The following is a 20,047-nucleotide window of genomic DNA, read 5'->3' as shown; positions in this document are numbered from 1 at the left end:
CCCCTAAAAACACCCCCAGGCCGTAGTAGTAGAAGCAGCGTGGTGTCTAGAGGAGAGTGGTGCAGGGCCACATCAGGTGCATTGGCCTCTGGAGTCACCTGGGATTGAGAACAGCATATGTTGAGACTCCAAGAATGTCGGAAGACCCATGTACCACAAAGGCACCTCCTCACCCTGATAGGCAGTGAACCCACCTTCCACTTCTTCCTATCAAATTAATTATTATTTTGTTCAGAAGCTTGATTCCTCCCTTCTATATCACTTATGAGTATGAAAATTCTAATGAGAGTAAAGGGTGTATTAAAGGGTCCCTTTTATGAAAATTTCACTTTGTGAGATTATATAATATGGACCTGTAGTGTCTATGGACCTGCAGTGGCTAGAAATAGCGTTATGTATGAAGAGCGCTTTGGCAATTCTGCTTCGCCATTCAGAGAGCGGCAGCTCAGATGGCCAGATCTGGAATTTGTCCCCTTATGTTGCCATCCCCCCAGAGAATTTCCCACCCCTTTCCTGAAAAAGTTGCTCTACCAAAGGTCATGGCTTCCAAAAGTGTGAAGCACTGCAGTTGCTCGGTGATTGGATGTGAAAATGAGCAGAAAATGCCTATTTTAGTTCTGTCACTCGGGAACCAGTGGCTTAATTGATTTATTTTCTGGAAAAATGCAGACACGACTTCCTGTCTGCACCAAACATTGTGGTTGGTGAATGGTGTTGATGACGTCATTTCCACGAATGCCCGCTCACTTCTATAGGCCGCTCTCCACCTCGTCCCGCCCCTCTCCTCCTCATTACCATTTAAAGCTACAGACACCGAAACGCTCCGTCCCGGGGAATCTCATTGTGGGACTGGTTAAAAGTGGCTGTAATTCTGCACCACGGCTGAATTTTGGAAAGTGACTTCAGAAACACAAATGCAAATGCAAAATTTCATAATAGGGAACCTTTAAAGGATACAATATAATAGAAATATTTTTATAAACATTGAACAATTTATACCACGTAGTGAACAATTCTGGATGTGTTTCATTTTTTAATAATAACTACTGTGGTAGAAAAAGTGGCCCACACACACAAAGTAAATGGACTCACCACCAAAACCTGGGAGAAAACAGACCCTAATGTGACCCCATAATGTGCCATCTTGGTTCTGTTATGTGGTCCACAAAAGCAGTATGTGTGCCTGGGGAGGGGGGGGGTGGATGTAAGTACATGTCAGGTGTCTTACGGAAGCACGGTCCACCCCATCCATCTTTTCCCCTCTCACAGTCAACTTGGCCTTCAAAGGCAAATAAACACAGATCCAAAACCTCCAAGGATCATGAAACCACTCACCTACAATACTCCGTCAAGTTGGCAGCTTCCTTTTGCTTTTAAGTTGCTTTTTAGTCTTTGCAAATAACATCTTGCCCATTCAGCAGATGTGGCTCTGATTTCAGTGGATCTGAATAATTTTTTTCAAAGTTACCAGCGATATAAAAGAATAATAAGATAACATGTCACAATGACGAGGACTATTCTTTTCGGAATTTATGAAAAAAAATTCACGGCAGTAATGGGGATGTTCATGCAACAAAAATTGTATTTTATTCAAATTTATTCAAATACCCATCCCTCCTGATATGATTCCCCAAATATCTATGTACACAGATGCAACAGTACGCTGAAAGCATTTTTCATGTTCAAACAGCCCTCCGGTGTTTGCACAGGGAAAGGTCCGCTGTCTAACTTTCCAACTTCGGCTAACGGGGGCCAATTAAGTGGGGCTGTGTGGGCATGTGTGTTCAGTCACTGATCCAGGCGTGACTAAATGGTAGGATGTTCTAGCTGAATGCTTCACTGGCCGGAGTCTATCCCAGAGGCCCACGCTGCACACCTCATGTCTCACCTCAGATGTTATAACAGCACCTTAAGCGAGCGGAATTCGCCTGTGCTGCACGTAGTAATCAAACATTAGCTCTGACGTCGCCTGTCGTCTGATCAAAAGAAGATCCGGGCTTTTCAACAATGGCACCCAATCAAGCCGAAACTTGTGGTTTACTCTGCTCATTTTCTTTCTGTTTAACTGAATTGTGCATAATCTTTGGCAAAATAAATGAGTGCACTATTCCCAGTAAATGCAGTATAAGTGAAAATGAGCGATGAGAAAAATGCAATGTATCGTGGCTTTACGGCCCGGGTTTGATGTAAAACTAAACCGAAAGTTATAGTCTGTGCTGCACAGCAGCTGCACAGTCTTTAATCTTTCCCCTCCACTTGTACCCGCCCGGCAACACCCCCTCCCTCTCCTCCTATCTGCGTTTTAACCGAGGGATCCACCTCTGAGACCCATGAACGTGACATCACTTCCTCTCTCAGGCCGAACCCGAGAGGATTTTTTTTTTGTTCTGCAGCAGTAGAACGGGTTTTCCTGAACTGCGGTGTATCACACAACAGCTGACGCATGTTATATGTCCATTTCCTTATGAAACGTTACAGTTCATCCAAACAGCTGGATACTTCATCTTGCAGCTTGTATCTTTTTCTGTGATATTGACACTGCAGGGTTTGGAGTGGCGCGTGGTCGTTTTGAGAAAACATATTCACAGTTTTGGTTAGATTTTGTTTGACACATGATTGATGTAGCTACACTGTAATATGGGTCATAGGTCGAAATCCAACAATATGTACAACTTGTACATCTAGGGTGGTAGTATCCTATTGGGAAACACACCTGCCTATTAATCAGAAAACCACAAAGTCGTAGCTTCAAACCCCAATTACAATCATTGCGTTCCTGAGTTGTATCCCACTTAACCCTGTGTTGTTCCATTCCTGTAACTACTGATAGTAAGTGGCACTGGAAAAGGGCATCTGACAAATGCTGTAAATGTAAATGTTATTTGCATATCATTAATAAGAAGGCTAAATAAAAGTGGACCGAGTAAGGATCCTTGTGGGAGGATCAGCGAATTTATGATTATTTTTACATATTTGAGTTACGGTCATCAGGCAGTAATAGATAGGGTTGCCAACTCATTCATTCCATGGACATGATCATTCGATTTATAGGAAATTGACTCAACCAATGCACTGGACAAAGTGTTCCGTATGACCACCTACAAAATGCTAAGAAATGATACGCAGGCAAACAGTTGCCTGCTCAAAAAAAATCCAGAGACAGATTACTGCCAAGCCTAACAACAATTATATATTTCCATTCCATTATTAATATGGATATCACAATAAACTATGTATGAAATATCAGTTGTGTTGGCAGAGGTTTGAATTCTTTTAAGGCTACTGGGATTTCTCAACATCTTGAGCCAATGCTCCAAATGGAATACAGAATGGACATCTGCATCACAGCCCAAGCCAGGGCATCAAAGGGGCCTTTGTGCAGCATTATGACTCTGGCACCATATTCTGCTCTACATGAGTGCATAGCATGTCACCAGTCAATATTCCCACGGATATACCAAAGCTGTCCTATCAATCAAAACCAATACAATTTTAGGTGTAATGATACATACAATGATACATTGCAATGAAAAACAAGAAATATTCCAATGTATGACAGAAATGTATGGCAATTCGTAATCTGAGAAATGTCTCCCTTTACATTTGGTGACCCACACCTGTAGCCTTATTCACACGACACACCCAAAACTCCCCCACACACATTCAAATGCTTGCTAGGATTTGCACCTCCTGGCAGTTCTTGTCAGGTTACCCATCCAGATGCCATCACACGCTCTATGGTCTGAATTTTTATACACTATCCTGTCTGTGTTTGGAAAGGTTTTCCAAAGTACATCGTGGGTGACCTCACATATAGAGGTCTTCAGATGTTCAAATGCTGAGTGCATGGAAAACGCATGGAGACAGCAGTTCACTGACCCAGGACTAGCATAACATTGTCTTTTAATGCTGATGGGCCAACAGTTGGTGGCTAAAATCTCTGCTCCCCTAAAAATGTTTCCCTTTTGGCCATGGATTCTGAAATTACCATCGATATGCCTCACTTTTGGTCAGAAAACAGTGGATGAATTATAGAACCTAAAACCATTTTGTTAGCAATTGTTCATTCTAGGATCTCACGCAGCCAGACTTGTTTTTCTGCAGAACAGAGAATCACAGGCTTGTGTGGGAAGTAAAAACAAGTGACGTGAGGATCGGAGATGTGTTCCATTGATCTCTCCTTGCCCAGTGCAAATGAATGGCTCCTGAAATGCCTTTGCCAGCTGATAATATCTTTAATGAATAGCTGTGTGCACGCTCTTGGGCTGACTGATAGGCATGGCCCTAAAAGAAGGGAGCAAGTTCACGCTCCTGCTGGAAATCTCAAATTCCATCTAAACTGTTGGATATCATCCACAGTGCTGCATACACTGCCAAAATCTTCTAATCCACCTTTTATACTTTCATCCAGACACACCCGAGGGGATATGCAGAAAACACATTATTCAAATTACACTTTAATATGTTAACACATATAAACATACATTTAGAAATGCAGTTGCATATTCACAAATACACAATGCTGAAAACTGTGATATCATCGGAAGGGCCAGAGGGTGCATGCATGGACATGTTTCCTGTGGCTGAAGAGGCAGAGGAACTTGGAGACGAGGAACGTGGTGAAGTGGGGCGAGGAAGAGCAGGGAGACAGATGTGCAGGGGACAAGAAGTAGTTCGGGAGACTACATGGCCATGGGGGTGGCACACGGTGCAAGAGAGGGCACAGCCTTTACCACGGTTGGGGGTAGAGGAATTGACAGGCGTGGGTTGGCAACAGTGAGGCAGAAGAGGCATCGATTTACCCCCTCCACGCAAGGACCAGTTATTGATGGGTCATGTGCAGTGAGGGCTAATGTCATGGAACTCCTGAAGCAGGGCCAGAGCGTTCTTCTGGCACAGTTAATGTAGCATTGAAGGCCCCTACCCCTCAACTGGACATTGTGGAGCCTGTAGACAGTGTAGGTGTGGGCACAGTCCACAGGCCATGAGGGTGAAGACATGGGATAGGCGTGGTCAGTGGAGTTGTCAGGACTTTTTTTCAGGAGGGAAATGTGGTATTTTATGGGGTTATTTCGGTGCACAGCGGCTTGATCAGTCTGTTGATTCATGGCCTCGGCTGATCGGTTCAGTGGCAGGTGGATGAGGGTCCAGGTGTTGCAGGATCCCAGGCTATAAGAGGCAAAGAATTGGAACCTCATGATAAACAAGGCCCACCTGGCTTGGTGTGGAGTGAGGCAGCCCGCCTGAATTTATGAGTGTGAACGCTGTGATGAACCATCACTTCAGAGATATGAACGCTGCCTCTGTTTGGGGGCTCCAATTGAAACGGGAGAGTTTGCCTTTTAACAGATCAATCATGGATCAGTTTCCTGTAATTACAAACGAATCTTGAAGTTGCTTGATAAAAGCTGAGGATGGTTGTTTCAGGTCTTCTCAAGTTTCACATACAGGCGATTCTGCACAAGTGAAAGAGAAGTGATTGTCATTGTGATGCACAGCACATGGTGACACAACGAAATGTGTCCTCTACTTTTGACCATCACCCTTGGTGAGCAGTGGGCAGCCATGACAGGCGCCAGGGGAGCAGTGTGTGAGGACAGTACCTTGCTCAGTAGGACCTCATTGGCACCTTGGAAAATTGGCATAAATGTATATTTATATGTGTTAATTGGATTCGAACGGACAATCTTCTGATTACGGGTCCATTTCCTTTTCACTTTACTTTGACGCAGTGTCAATTATAAAGTCCCTAGTTAGGCTGTCCTAGTTAGGATACCGGGTCACTGTAGCACCAATAGACCACTATAACCACATATTTCAGCATCGGTCGTACAGTGCAACCGTCTGCCTGTTTTCTGTTTGTTTTCTCCGAGACATGGAATCAAGCACACAGACTACTGGCAGACCCCAGTGAAGAGACCAGCAAATAAATCCTGGTTCCTGACAACTGCTAAACAAGGACATACAATGAAAAGAACCAGAGGGTCACCACAGCCACCACCACAGTTACAACTACAGCTTCAGGGATCTTCAAGTGGACCAGTAACATCATTGTGGACACGTAATCTAGACCATGACACTGGACTACATTCTGGACTTCTCCAACCCTACAACTGTAGGACTTATTATTATATCATCCCCAACCCTGCACTGACACCATTTGCAGGCTCACTCTACCCTGGAAGGGGGTCCCTCTCTGTATCACTCCTTCCCAACGTTTCTTCCTTTCTTTTTTTTCTCTCTCCTAGTTTTTTTTTTGTGTGGAGTTTTTCCTTGTGTGCAGAAGGGTCAAGTGTGGGATGTGTCAACTGTAGGGCCTGTCAAAGCCCATTGAGACATACTGTATGTGATTTCTATATAAGAAATAAATGTTGTTGTTGTTGTTACCACTAGGCCACCACTGGCCCTATAATAACAAGGTGTGTGAACACTGTGAGGACATGCATCACATGGGTGTCGGGGTCAGGGGAGAAAATCAGATGTTAAGGAGCCCCCAAATATTAAGGAGGTCCCAAAGCACATCTTTAACTAAGGCCTGGAAGGCAGTGAGGCTATTTGACAGACCGAATGGCTGGACTGGATATTTGTAATGTCGTTTGGTTGATATGAAACCAATCTTCCACTCGGACAAGGTGATAACACATTTTGAAAGTCCATCTTGGTCAAGAGCTGAGTTCAGGACTGGAAGGGGGTATTGATTTCTTTTTAATTGCCAGTAATTTGTGCCGGGTCTGACACCCCTGTCATTCTTACCAACACGGGGCCAATGCTGGTGACGTGGAGGGTCAAATTATTCTGCTGGTGAGTGAGACTTCAATTTAATCTTCCATGGCTTTGTGTTCTGGCTGAGACGGGGAGTACAGGTGACTGTGAGGGGAAAATGCCACCGGATCATGGTAGCAGATGGGGACACCAGACAGGGCAGCAGGGGGCGGTGAAGAAAATGGTTCCTTAGTTCTCTTTTTTTTGTGCAACCACAGTGGTGCGGAAGTACATGTGGCCAGACCCCAGGGGACGACAATAAAGTTCCATGATGATTGCACCGAAGAACTGGGAGGTAGAGATGGATGGCCAGATCTTGATCCATCAGGTTCATGACTGCCCTAAAGTCAATGAGGGCACACCCCTGGTGTTGTGCTTTGGGATAGTGTGCCAAGATGATGGCTACTGGGATGGGTTTTCTGGTGGCCAGGGAGCATGGCATTGTGTCCTGTCATGGTGTCCCACTGGGTTAAATGCAGAGACCACATTACATTGTGTGCGCTGGGTGCTGTGCTGTGTCACAAGAGACAACTATACACTTTCACTTCACTTTCCTGTAGCAGCAACCTGCTGGGGTTGCAGCGACCCTGGGATGCAGCTGGATCGCTTGTTGCTGGCTGGAGAGAGCGATTTAAAGGTACTGTAGGGCCTGCTGTTGCTGCAACTGGGTCTGCTACTGTTGTTGTATGGACTGCTGCTGCTGTAGTGTGGACAACAGTTGGTTAATGCCGTCCTGCAAATGTCCCACTCTTACTGTCACTGGAAGGGCCAGGGTGTGAATTTGTGGACATGTCTTCGGCTGCTTAAGAGGCATGGGAACTGGGAGATGATGACTGTGGTCATCAGAAGACACAAAGTGTGAAGTGGGACGAGGCACACAGCGAGGCACACAGTAAACCAATCAGAGACTGTGAAGAGCGGGGCCCGCCTCTGATTAGCCGGGGTCCAGGAACTTCTGTACGTTTGAAAGTGCGCATGCTGCAGTCAGATAGAGAGAGGTGAGTAGACTGGACCTTTCAAGTAGACAGAGAGATGTAGCCACAGATTACTGTGTTAATTAGACATTAATAGTTAGACCCGCAAGTACAGAAGTACAGCTTAGCCGGACATGTACAGATTTTTAAAAGCCCGAAACCGACATTATTGACGCCGGTCAACATGACTGTACCAACATGACGTAAATTTTCATGGTCAAAGTTTTTTCCCACACCTCAGACTTTGCTTTCGTAATCATACTGGCAAAGTATCCGCTCTCCCCTCTGCCATTCAGCAACAGGCAGCAGAGAACAGATCATCAGGCTGAGATGATAATCAAGTTCAAGCCCTTAAAACCCTTGCACTTTTAATTTATATTTTCTTTTGATTTAATTTATCTTAGAATCTTTAATTTAAGATCACCAACACATTTTCAGTAAGTTACCTTCCCAATAGAACTGGGCTTCAAATAAAAAAAAAATTAACTTTATATCGGCCCCGTGGGTGGCAGGGCTCCCCCTGTGGGCAGGGTGTTGGAATGGGGGCAGAGACTTCTGAATATTTTATCCAGACAACATTTTCATTCAAATATTTGTTTTGATTTTTTTACTTGGTCAAATAATTGAAATTTATTGATCATGCATTTTGCAATGAATTAATCATGTTTACCCATTTAAGCCAGCTATAACACATGTTCAAAACTATGACAGAGGGAAAGAAGCTCAGATGGGGAATAAAACATCCTGTAAATCCTGAGATCAAATAAAAGTATGGCAATAAGACTATGGCAACTCTTTATTTTTTAAATAAAAAAAAAACTAGGCTGTGAACCGTGTGTTGCCTGGTACTGTGTGTGTTTATCTGGTCACGTCTGATTTCCACCATCTGCGCACGGTGTGTCTCTATTTGAAAATAATGCAAAGGATGTGTCACCTGAATGAGCCCTAAAACTCCTTCACTTTCCATCTACAATTTCATGTAGGGATCGTCTGCACAATATGAAGCTGTCTTCATTTCATCTATTTTAACATGTTAATTGTCTAACATTAATCACAATGATTTAAGTGTTAATTCTGACAGTTATGATCTTTAAATTTTTCGCATAGCATAATAATCCCTCCCATAGCAAATATTTCAGTTCCGCAACAGACCTAACCAAGGGATTTGTTTGTGAGCAACATTTGATTTGGCTCAGGATTTGGGGTATTTTAAGGAATCTTGAAGCTTTGCTGTATTCGGTGTGTCCCTGTGGGCTTAGATGACCAGAGAGTTGGACTCTGGCACACATGTCCGGAATGCCACCAAGGCAGTCTACCAACTCCCTTTATCCTCCCGAGAGGGGCATTTATCACTTGTCTAGGCCGGACAGCGTGCACAATTAGCAAAAATACTAATTACTAATTCTAAACCTAGGAAGGGGTACGTGCCCCCTTCATGTTAAAATGTGCTATGTCGGTTCAACCGATTTTTCAAGCTGAAAGACGGTCTGACCAGTAGCTACATGTCGAGTAGAGGTGAGTTGCAAAGAGGCCTGTGTGCACATCTACTTAGGAGAAGAGAGTTGAAAAGACATGGAACAGATGGTGGAATGAGAGCGAGCGAACGAGACAAAGAGAGCAGGTACAGTAAGAGAGAGACGGGCCTTCGTTGGAGGTGGCTCAGCGATCAGGAGTTCGTGTCTGATTTTATCTGAAGGAGATTAGTCTCTGTCAGCCAGGTGCAATCCTCTTTCTCTATACTTTCTGAATGATTATTTATGCTCTCAATGGAATTGTTGTCCACAGAGCACAACTGGTTCCTTGGTAACAGAATTCAGAAAGTTTAACTTTCAGACATATAAAAAAAAAAGAAAAAAAAGTAAAATGTCAAAAACCTTGTCACACCAGTTAACATGTACGTGCAGTTCAGATTTAATGGTATGTAGGGCGTGGATACATTAGTCTCTAGAGAGCAAGACCAAAACCCTCATCCCAGCCACCAGGACCATGAAACCCGAGAATCATGGTGAAAGACCCCCTGCCACCCCCCCGTCCTCAGATGGGCGCTTTCCCCTTATTTAACATCTCACTTCTTAATCCCTAAAACAAATATTCTCTAGTTCAGGTCTTCCAGTCAATCCCGAAGATTAAAAGATCAGCGGCCTCAGCGCAACGCTCAGGTGGGCACACCGCCCGGAATGTCAAAAGGGTCAACAGCACAAAATGACAGATTGTAATCCTCCTTTAGCACATTTACCCAAATAATCCTTATTTTGGAATCAGACCTTTTAAGTGATTCTCCAGACAGATGATGGAATATGCCAATTCTCTCTGATCTAGATGAATGTAGTCAGTAGGGCGGAGTAATTCGGCACCTTTATCTCCATTCAGATCCCTTTTATATCTAAACCACAAACACATAGCACCAACGATTATGCCCGTTTGCTGTTACGTGTGGCTAGATGTCACCCATCTCTTCTCAGCTCCGTGGCCACACAGAGCCTGAGTGAAGGCTGATGGGATGTTTCCTCTCTGCCTCTGAGGGTCTGAATAGGCTTTTTGTGTACAAAAGAGCAGCGGGTAGATATATCTAGATGAGGGTGCATTCAGGACGTGCAGCAGAGTGGGATGTTTGCGTTTGTGCCCGGCCCAGTTGGGTGGTACAGTGGGAGAGGTCCAGATGTGATAGCTTTGTAATTGTAAAGAGAGGCAGCGCAAAACTAAAAACCGCAGAAGGAAGGGATGAGGGTGGCCTCAAAAAAAAAAAAAAAAAAAACCCAGTAGGACACCTATGGAATCTGGGCTGTATCGTATCAATATTTTGGTTTATTGCACAACCCGTGAACATGCAGCAGTCCATGACATGGTGACTGCAAAAAATTAGTTATTCTAATGTTATTGGGAGTAGGGAACGCAGTTCCAGACTCAAACCTAGGTCAGAAACTGCACCAGAGGTCATTCACAATGGGTAGCACCTCTGAAAAGCAGGGCTTTATTCCTAATATGAATATTATTCATTATTGATAATTGCCTGCTGCCAATACTGCAGTCAGACATACAGGATATGAACTGTACTACTGTGAGAATATGAAAACTGAGAGCAATTAGGGGCTGAAATACTATGAAATCTGAATCTTCGACGTCGGTGGACCATCTATGCACAGTAGACGTCCCCTCGACGCGAACAGGGTCCTGTGCGACCGTACCCAGCACATCCACAGCTGCGAGTTCACCCCCTCTTCACCCCCGTCTGTCCTCTACAGGGGACACTTCCATGTGTACATATACTCCATACCCTACAGCCTGACCCTAACAGATGTCCACAATAAACACACATGTCCACGGTGAATTTTTGTCCATGACATAAAAAAAATCACAACTTCCACACGCTAGGGGTGAAAGGTTACCTACAAATTTATGAGCTCAGACAGCAGCAGATTGCACAATTATGTCTAAATAGGGTGCATGAGGCTTTTCTTCAGGAGTCTGTAAGAGCCTTGCATTAAAACAGCACATATGTCCTTAAATCTCCCTCTGCGGGCAGGAGATCCTATCTGATAGTTTCATATCAGCACATCAGTCTGTTCAACCGCTAAAGGCGGAAAATGAGGGACAATAAATAAGCGGCACAACAGGAAGCCATCTCCTTCCCTCTGCAGGTGGTCCCTTTCAACCACCACGCTTACTCTGGTGCCCGTTCGGCAGGCCGGCCTTCAACCTGTAGGAGCTAAGACACCACGGCCCGGCGTTAACAGAGGTGATTCCCCAGACAACAGAGGGACATATAACTGGATGCACGGATTCCATTCGCTTCATTTTTCCCCTTTATGAAACAGCATCTAGTCTGTAGGGAATATGTAAAAGGAGTACGGAAGGGGTCATTACTTTCAGCCCGTGTGACCTAAGGACATGTCCAAGCGTCCCATTACGGGGAGGAAAAGTCCCGTCAGTGCCAGCTTTATGAGTTCACCTCCAACATGGTAGTTAAACGATCAGTAATGCGATTCATCGTGACATTTCATAAAGCACTTTAAACTCAAAAGTACTTTCGATCTTTCTTGTTTAATTACCTTTCCATGCACCAAGGCACTTCATTGTACTTAAAAGAGAGCGCTTCATATGTTTTCCACACTTGTAACTTTTGAACTATTGTGCGCAATTACAGACTTTTAACGCCTATCCAAACAAACAGATTGGCAATCGGACACTGTCACGTCCACCGTAAATATTCCGCCCTCGCAGAGTCTCGTCCCTGATCAAAAGGTCTGGGGCGATAATAAAAATTCCTCTGCTACAGTAAAAGGGTACAGTGGCAGCGGGCAAGACGAAATAAAGCAGATTAATGGACGCGCTCATTGCACGGGACTGCAGCGGGCCCGTAACGCCTGCGCCAACGCGCTTCCCATCATGCACCGCGCCAGGGGTGGCTTTAATTAACACTTTAAAAAGGGCTCATTAACGGCCGGGTTAATGGGGATTATCCGCCATTAAAACGAGGATTAAAATGGAAAAGCCGTGTCGGTTCATAGCAGGTGTAAAGCTCACGGACGGACGCGGCGGGAGGGAGCGCGATTAAAAAAAATTATAATAAAGTAAAAATAAGAAATAAAAGACACTTGCAGTAGATGGGACGGCGCTCGGCCCCGGGTTCCAGGAGGCCGGTAAGGGGCAGAGACACGGCGCCGCTGACGTCGTGAAACAGCCGGACGCTGATTAAAGCGGTCAAGAGGAATGTAAAGAAAAAAATCTTCTTTTTTGTAATATATACAATAATTAATTCCTGTTTGTTTAATTGTTATTATTATAATCTATCATTTTAAATACAAAACCTCGCTTAATCTGTGAATGAAATTTGTTATGATTATAATAATAATTATTATTATTATTATCATGAACATTAACTTATTGCTTTGGGTCATGATTATGGTCGCGTATGGACATAAACGTTTAATAATTGTTTTCAATCACAGTCCGAAGACGGTCCTGACTGTTACGTCGTTGCTTTACGCATGCGCGTTAGTTAATAATAAATCGTCGTCGCATTACGCATGCGCATTAGTTAATAATAAATCGTCGTCGCTTTACGCATGCGCGTTAGTTAATAAATAAATCGTTGTCGGCGCGCACGTTTTAGTGGTTAAATAAATAGAAGCGTAAACTCGTCCATCCCAGGCTTGAATATTTAAGGCATTGCACTTTGTTGTTTATCTTCCTTCATAACGCACAATGTAATGTAATGTATTGCAGAGTTTGAGGCAGACCACCCACCCCTAATATGTTGAAACAGGGTCCACGGAGGGCAATTACACTGTTTCCCCAGGTCACTCAAGTCCTGCTCGTTAAAGCTGTGAATTTAGGGAGGATGGGGGAGGGGAACACGCCACTGGCCCTGGCCCAAGAACTTCAGGCCGACAGAAAGGAACTTGGACCGGAGGGATCTGTGCCTGTTAACAAGAACCGGACGTTATGGATCGTATTTTCCTTTCCTTTAATGTGCTATTTATCATCATTGTATCGCATCTGTGCCACGTATTTATGGATACATTCTTATGTGCCATATGTGCAACCTGTCTCCAAATGAACCAAGTCATTTAGAAGGGACGAGGCTTTTCAGACAACTCACGACTGTGTTCCACATGTGTTGCGAGCCAGGCCTAAATCAGGAAAATCAGTAGCATTGCATTTTTCAGCTATATTTTTAGCTCAGAGGGGCCTGTAAGGACGCAGAATGGTCGGTGTCAGGGTTTGGCTTATGAGAGAAACAGATACATTGCATTAATCTTAACCTTGTGCCGCGAAGAGAGTTGTGGAGCTGCCAAGTGATAATGACAGCGCTTCAGCGTGAAATCCACATAGTCGTCATCACCTTTTTGCCTGACAATCATCTCACAAAGCCTTTTTTTATGTTGCAGGTTAAAAGGTGACGGCAGTGCTGTCCAGAATGCTGTAAACCACCACGGAACCAAATGTGGACGTAGAAAGCATAACAAAATGGCTGCCAAGTTGGCCTTTGAGCTACATCAGTCAGCAGTTCTGACGCTCTGTGATTCGGTCCCGAGGTTCAGAGGATAGGAAGAAGTGATTCACTGTCTGGGATGAACTGGAGAGGTCGACCGCACACCGTGAGGATATTTCTCTCTCTTTTATTTTGTCTATGACTCTCATGGGTTCCTATCATTGACTGGACTCTCCATCTTGGGTGATGATCAGATGGCCCATAGTGTGTGAGACGCCCTACTGCAAATGTGATCAAAGATGCCTTTTTTATCCCTATAGTTGCAACAGGAGCCCACAGCAGCAATGCACTTTGGTGTGGTCTCATACATTACACCACCACACGCTGTACAGACATATGCAAACACAACAGCGATGACAGTTTTTTAAGATGATCTAATTGGCTGAATGCAAACAATTTTGCAATAGTTCAAAGGCTTTGTATTTTTTGGTGCTGTGTGCATACTAGACTCCCAAAAGAAAAGACCTGACATATCTTAATATGTGAATCCTCCCAGCCAAAACCTCTTTTTGCAGTAAAATCCCAGAAAATACCAACAATCTGTATAAATATTCATATTCTTGTAATCTTTTTTTATTCATATCCTTGTAATCTTTTCCATAATCTTTTTCAAATACTACTTAAAAAAGATTAATATCATTTAAAATGTCAACATAGTTGTAAATCTTTTTTTTCAGTACTTGCCATGCAAGAATTTTATTAGCGTAGTCACTTGTACAAGATTAACAAGCACAATGCATAGTGCTGCGCATACAGCTAGTTTGAAAGCAGTGGCCTGAATCACTTTTCAAAAGATCAGCAACAATTTAGTCATGATATAGAATAAAATGCTATTTGCTGATCACAAAAGAAACAATATGGCCTAAATTGTCTAAAATTTGTGAAAAAAGGTGAAAATCATTCAAATCCACAGCACCTGTTGATTCCACTTTCACTTTACACACATTTTCAGGAAACATGCTTAAATGCATTCCGCGTTTTCATGAAATTCTCTTACAGAGAACATTCCGGACCAGTAAAATTAATTGTTATCGGGAAACACAGCCCTGGATAATGTATTTTTTCTCCATTATTGAAAATGAAATGGTAGGTAGCACACTAGCACACTGATCAAAATAGACTAACTAGCAGCCACATCTTGTTTGCTTGCATTTAAAAAAACTTAAGATACGTGAAATGACATTGGCTCTTGTTTTACAGCTTATTTGACTTGTAGCACAGCTAAATAATAGATTCAAAGGCTGGTGTTTAACTGTATGTTTGGTGAGTTTCACTGTGTTAGCGTTCCTGTACAGACAGTTGAGAGTAAATGAAACACTGAGCTGTCACTCAAATATTTAACCTTTTTCCCCTCTAAAAGCGATGTACCAAAACTGGTTTATCTCGCACCTTGACATTATTGAGCCTATTGCGTTAAGAAAACATCTTTCCTCTCAAACAAAAGGGGTACTGCATTCGTGTCAGGCATAGCTAGATTACAGTAGTCCACGTTGCATTTCCGTGTTTGGTTACCTGAGGAGAAATCACTTTTGGTTCTGTTGAGACGGTGAATTAATTGAGATAGGAATAATAAATAATGATATCCAGAAGCTGTGGTCATAATTTACTTTTAATAAATGCTTCAGATGAGTTTAGATGAGTGTAAAATGTAAATAAGTCTAGTGTTTGTGGGACAGAAATATGGAATAATGTGCCTAAATCAGTATAGGCAACAGGGGCTGAAGTCTATTTTCCCACACTCACACTATCCTCAAGCTTCTTTATCACTCTCTCACACTTATCACTTCATCATGTGAGGGCTTTGGCTACTTGACACTGGAAAATACATCCATGCACAATAAGCATGATGCAGCCAGTGATATCTGGGCCTTAAATCTTTATCCAATGGAAAGCCGCATATAGGCAGTTCCTAAACCAAATTAAGGTGTGTGTGCATTCTGTCCAAAGCATTTAATGGACAAACACTCAAATATCAAGAGCAAACATGTAAAGCCTACATCACCTCCTATTGTGCTGCATGCTGACAGCAGTCTAAAAACTGGGAAAACAACTGTGCAAAGCCAACTGGTTTAGACTTGTGTTTGCTAAATACAGCCCACAGTATGGGAGGAGACCAAAATATAAATGCTATCTGGAGAGGGGAGGTTGAGAAACCATACTACCATCATCGCACTCTTGTTTGCAAGCGAGAAGTGGAGACAGATAATACGACCGAGGTAGCACGCTGGGGGCTGTTGTAAAATATGGACTGATAAGGGTGAGGCTTTGGTTGGCCTCAGTAACTACATTGTAATTATCCTTAGTGGATTTATGGGTAATATTCTATTGTTAATGATTAAATATAACACACCCATACACAAAATAAAATACATAAAACGAATTATTACTTTAGTGAATAAATTAATGTACATAATATACATGCATTAAAATGGTTTGAAAATGTAATTGTTCAAGATTAATGAATATGTACCTAATTACCTGTGAGATGATTGTTTTTCTATATATTGTTGTGAAAGTTGTTGTTAATATTTTGCACAGTCCTGTGTGCGTGCGTGTGTGTGTGTGTGTGTGTGTCTGGACAATAGGGGAGACCACCGTCACCTTGTTCATGGGGTAGCCACGTGAAAAGCGTACCGTACACTTCAGCAGCTTTTCTAAAATGATAACAATCTGCAAATCAGCATTCGTTTTTTTACATATTTGCTGCTTGCAAACTATTTTGGGTGGGAAGTGTAGAGAGGAATCACAACGCAAATATGCTAAAGCTCCTTTTTTCATCTGCTTTTTAAACTGTGCAATTTAGCTGAGATCTTTTTAAACAACCTGTATCAGACAGTCAACACTACCGTTACAGATCAAAGCAAATAGCTGATTCAAGATTGCTCCAATTGCTGCAATTAAACCACTGTGGCCGGCTGATAATATCTTCATGTCCTCCACCCATTACAGAGCAAGACCCAAGCATTAAATAATTCTGCTATCAGGGGAAACTTTGATGTTTTTGGTTTTAGAAAATGCCAGGAATCCATAAGGGGTAGGGTTAGGGCCGCAGTCTGAGCGGGCAGGCGCCAGTTGTTCACAGCACTGGACAGCGGTAAGGCCAGCCAAACGCTCGCACACGGCTACAGAATTTGCACCACTGTTGAAATGATGGGATGTAAGCACATGGCATACTCAGATCTGAGCGATTTTGTTTAGCCAAAGTGGAGTCGCGATGGGAAGAAATCAAAATAGTCACACATGTAAATCTAACATGAAAGACAAATTCAAGCATGAACATGGATGAAATTTAAAGGGCAAACCCATTACATCCATGACATATAATAAAGTTCGGCTATTATATGCCTTTTCAACGCATGATTTATGTCTTTGACACATTCTGTGGTCTCGTCCTGGGAAGTCGGTAGCGTCTCTAACATTAGAGGAGTATGCTCTATATATGGCTGCAGCTTGGCAGCACGACGGCGAACTCCCAGTGGCTCATAGACGGTTGAAGACGCAGTGATGCGCGCCACTCAGAAAGACTAATCTGTGCTAGAACTGTAGTGGAAAATGGGTTAAATTATGGGATGGAACTAATCAAGGACGATAATCGTTTTCCTGCTGGCTGCTAGAGCTAAACAGATATTTCTACCCTGAGCTGTTCAGTCAATGCCCAGCCGGACGTGTACGTGATCATACATGATCATTCTAAAATTAGAATTAAAAAGGTTGAATAAAGACATTGTCAGCTTCTGGTTTCCAGCTAATTTGTTGGGCATAAAATGGTGTGGAAATGTTCTAAGAAAGTTTACATTTTAACAACGAAGAATAATCATATTTAAACTGTCTTCAAGTATTTATTAGCATTAGATCATCATCCTCAAATCCTGCCGATATAACAATCATGCTGTCAAAAATTTTAAATGAAAATGGCACAATTTGTACCCTTCCAGTACTGTGGCAGAAGCAACAGTAAAATAAGTTGGCAAATTGGCTCCCTGATCAGGATTAGGAGTAAAACGAGGGGGTTTGGCTGTGACGTGAACCCCTTTATTATTGCAGTGGTCTGCAGTTGTAATCTTGCAATCTGCAGCATTGAGGCTTCTGGGAATTCGCTGCAGCGGCTACTGTAAGGAGAAAATGTTGTGTGGGTGGGGCGGGGTGTGGGGTGGAGTGCTGGTGGGGGGTTTCCAGAACGATTTTGGCCACGTTTACATAACCCCAGCAGCCATTCTGGCTTGTTTATGTCCGCGCCAACATGTGGTCGCAGCACTAAAGCAATGCAGCCCTCTTAATTGTATAATGAAGTTATTTGAAAGCTCTGTTTATAGTACTCAGGTCTTATCAAACGCTTTGAAAATAATTATGGCTAAACATACAGCACATTAGATTTGAACCTACATTGGTAGATAAGGAAACATTTGGGGAGGAAAATGGCTTCAATCGTGGGTGGCTGAGGGTTAAAGGCATACATTCAGCAAAATAATATATGCTGCATATTTTATTACAAGCTACTTATTGTTGCATAACTTCAAATAGCTACTAAATAGATTGTGAATATTCAACTCTGTATGACACACATATACACAAAAAAAGCCTCATTAAACTATTACAAAAGAAATTTATCTGAAGCTTTTGTCTATATACATTTATACATCATATACATAATATTTTCTTTGGAAATATAACTGTTTGCTGAAATAAAAGTGGTCTTGGCAGATCACATATCAAAAATATGCAGCTGACAGTAAATCCCAAGCTTTCTTTATCTTTTAGTAGCTTGTAAAACCATCTCCATGGCGTCCGTGTTCTGGGATCCATTTGAATATGATGAATAAGGTCTGAACACACGTGGCTTTCATTCACGTGCAGTTGGGTGCTGAGGTCACCGCTGGCTGGGAATAAAAAATGAAAACGTTGCCTGTGCATACCTGTATGGTTCCACACACTCATTTAGTGAAGAGCTCCTCTGTAACGCTCCAAAATTAGAAAACAAACCATGAGTTATAAGCGGTACATAGCATCCTGAATACATAACATTGCCCTTTTCACGTCATTTTTTTTTAAATTTTGTATCATTAAACTTACTGCAATTTCACTGGGTAGGCATGTCCACAACTGTTTTAGATTTACTATTGATGACTTCTGCAATTATGCATGTCCATTTACATATGAAACTACATAAATATTCACATATTTCTTATTGTATTCATAATTTCATTGATACCTTTATATTGAATTTATTACTACTAATAACAAATTATTACTATATAGAAACAGATAGGGAACAGTATCAATGTGTATAGAATAATTAAGTAACAACTGTATCAAGTAATAAATCTCTACTATGAAATATATAAATTGAATTGACAGTATCTTTATACTGCAGTACTAAAGAACTTTAAGTTCATTAAAAAATAGATTTTATCTTTGTATTATAATCTTTTGGGGTTTCTTTTATTCTCCTTTTCATGAAAGCAACAAGAAGCCTATTTTATTTCAGAGCAGAGATCATTTAGCAGTTTGTAGCGCATGCGTGACTTCACTGCTTTTAAGACCACATTAAATGAAAGTCGTCTGGCGTCGTTTTTATCCTGGGCACAGCATATGGCAGCGGGCTTAATGGAACAGCCCGGGCATAAATACCACATCGACAATCAGCAGAGTGATTCAGAGCTAACAAGGGATTTCAATTAGCCTTGAAAGTTAAAGGGCTTATGCACACTTTTTGGTCCAGGTTTCACAATTAGATGAGAGAAGAAAAAAAGAATAGTACAATAATTTCATATCATCGGTGTGACTTGTGTATGATGTATACTCTTCTCCACTTTATATTTCCAAAATGGCAACTGAAAGCTCCTATAAAGTTTGGATAAGTTTATGGCGTCTTATAATGACTGGGAAAGTCTCTTTTTTGTGGGCCAGGCGCATTTCTGGAGGACATTCTGGTTTGATTTAGGCCAGTTCTTTTTTGCATCTGGGGAGAAGGTCAATCTGGGGAAGGCAAAAGCTTGATCTCTGCATCTCTCCGAGACAGAGGTAACATTGTGGAAAGATACTACAGAGAGTCAAAACACGGATCCAGTGGCAGGGACAGTTGAAGAGCACTCATAACCACGCACTGTTGCCCATGAAAGGTCCATTTCCTTGGTGCTTAAAGACCCCGTTCTCTGAGGTAATGATATGTCTATGATTACATCATTTGCATATTATTAGAAATATAGTTTGTTTAATTGCTTTGAAAGCATTTTATATTTCTATACATAATATACATATGTACATGTTTCATAATATAGTTTTTTATGCTGCAAATTTAAGTTACAAATCTTTTTTT

This window comes from Denticeps clupeoides, chromosome 14 (assembly GCF_900700375.1).
Source record: "Denticeps clupeoides chromosome 14, fDenClu1.1, whole genome shotgun sequence".
In the NCBI taxonomy this organism is placed as follows: Eukaryota; Metazoa; Chordata; class Actinopteri; order Clupeiformes; family Denticipitidae; genus Denticeps; species Denticeps clupeoides.
Note: the sequence above shows the minus strand (reverse complement) of the source record.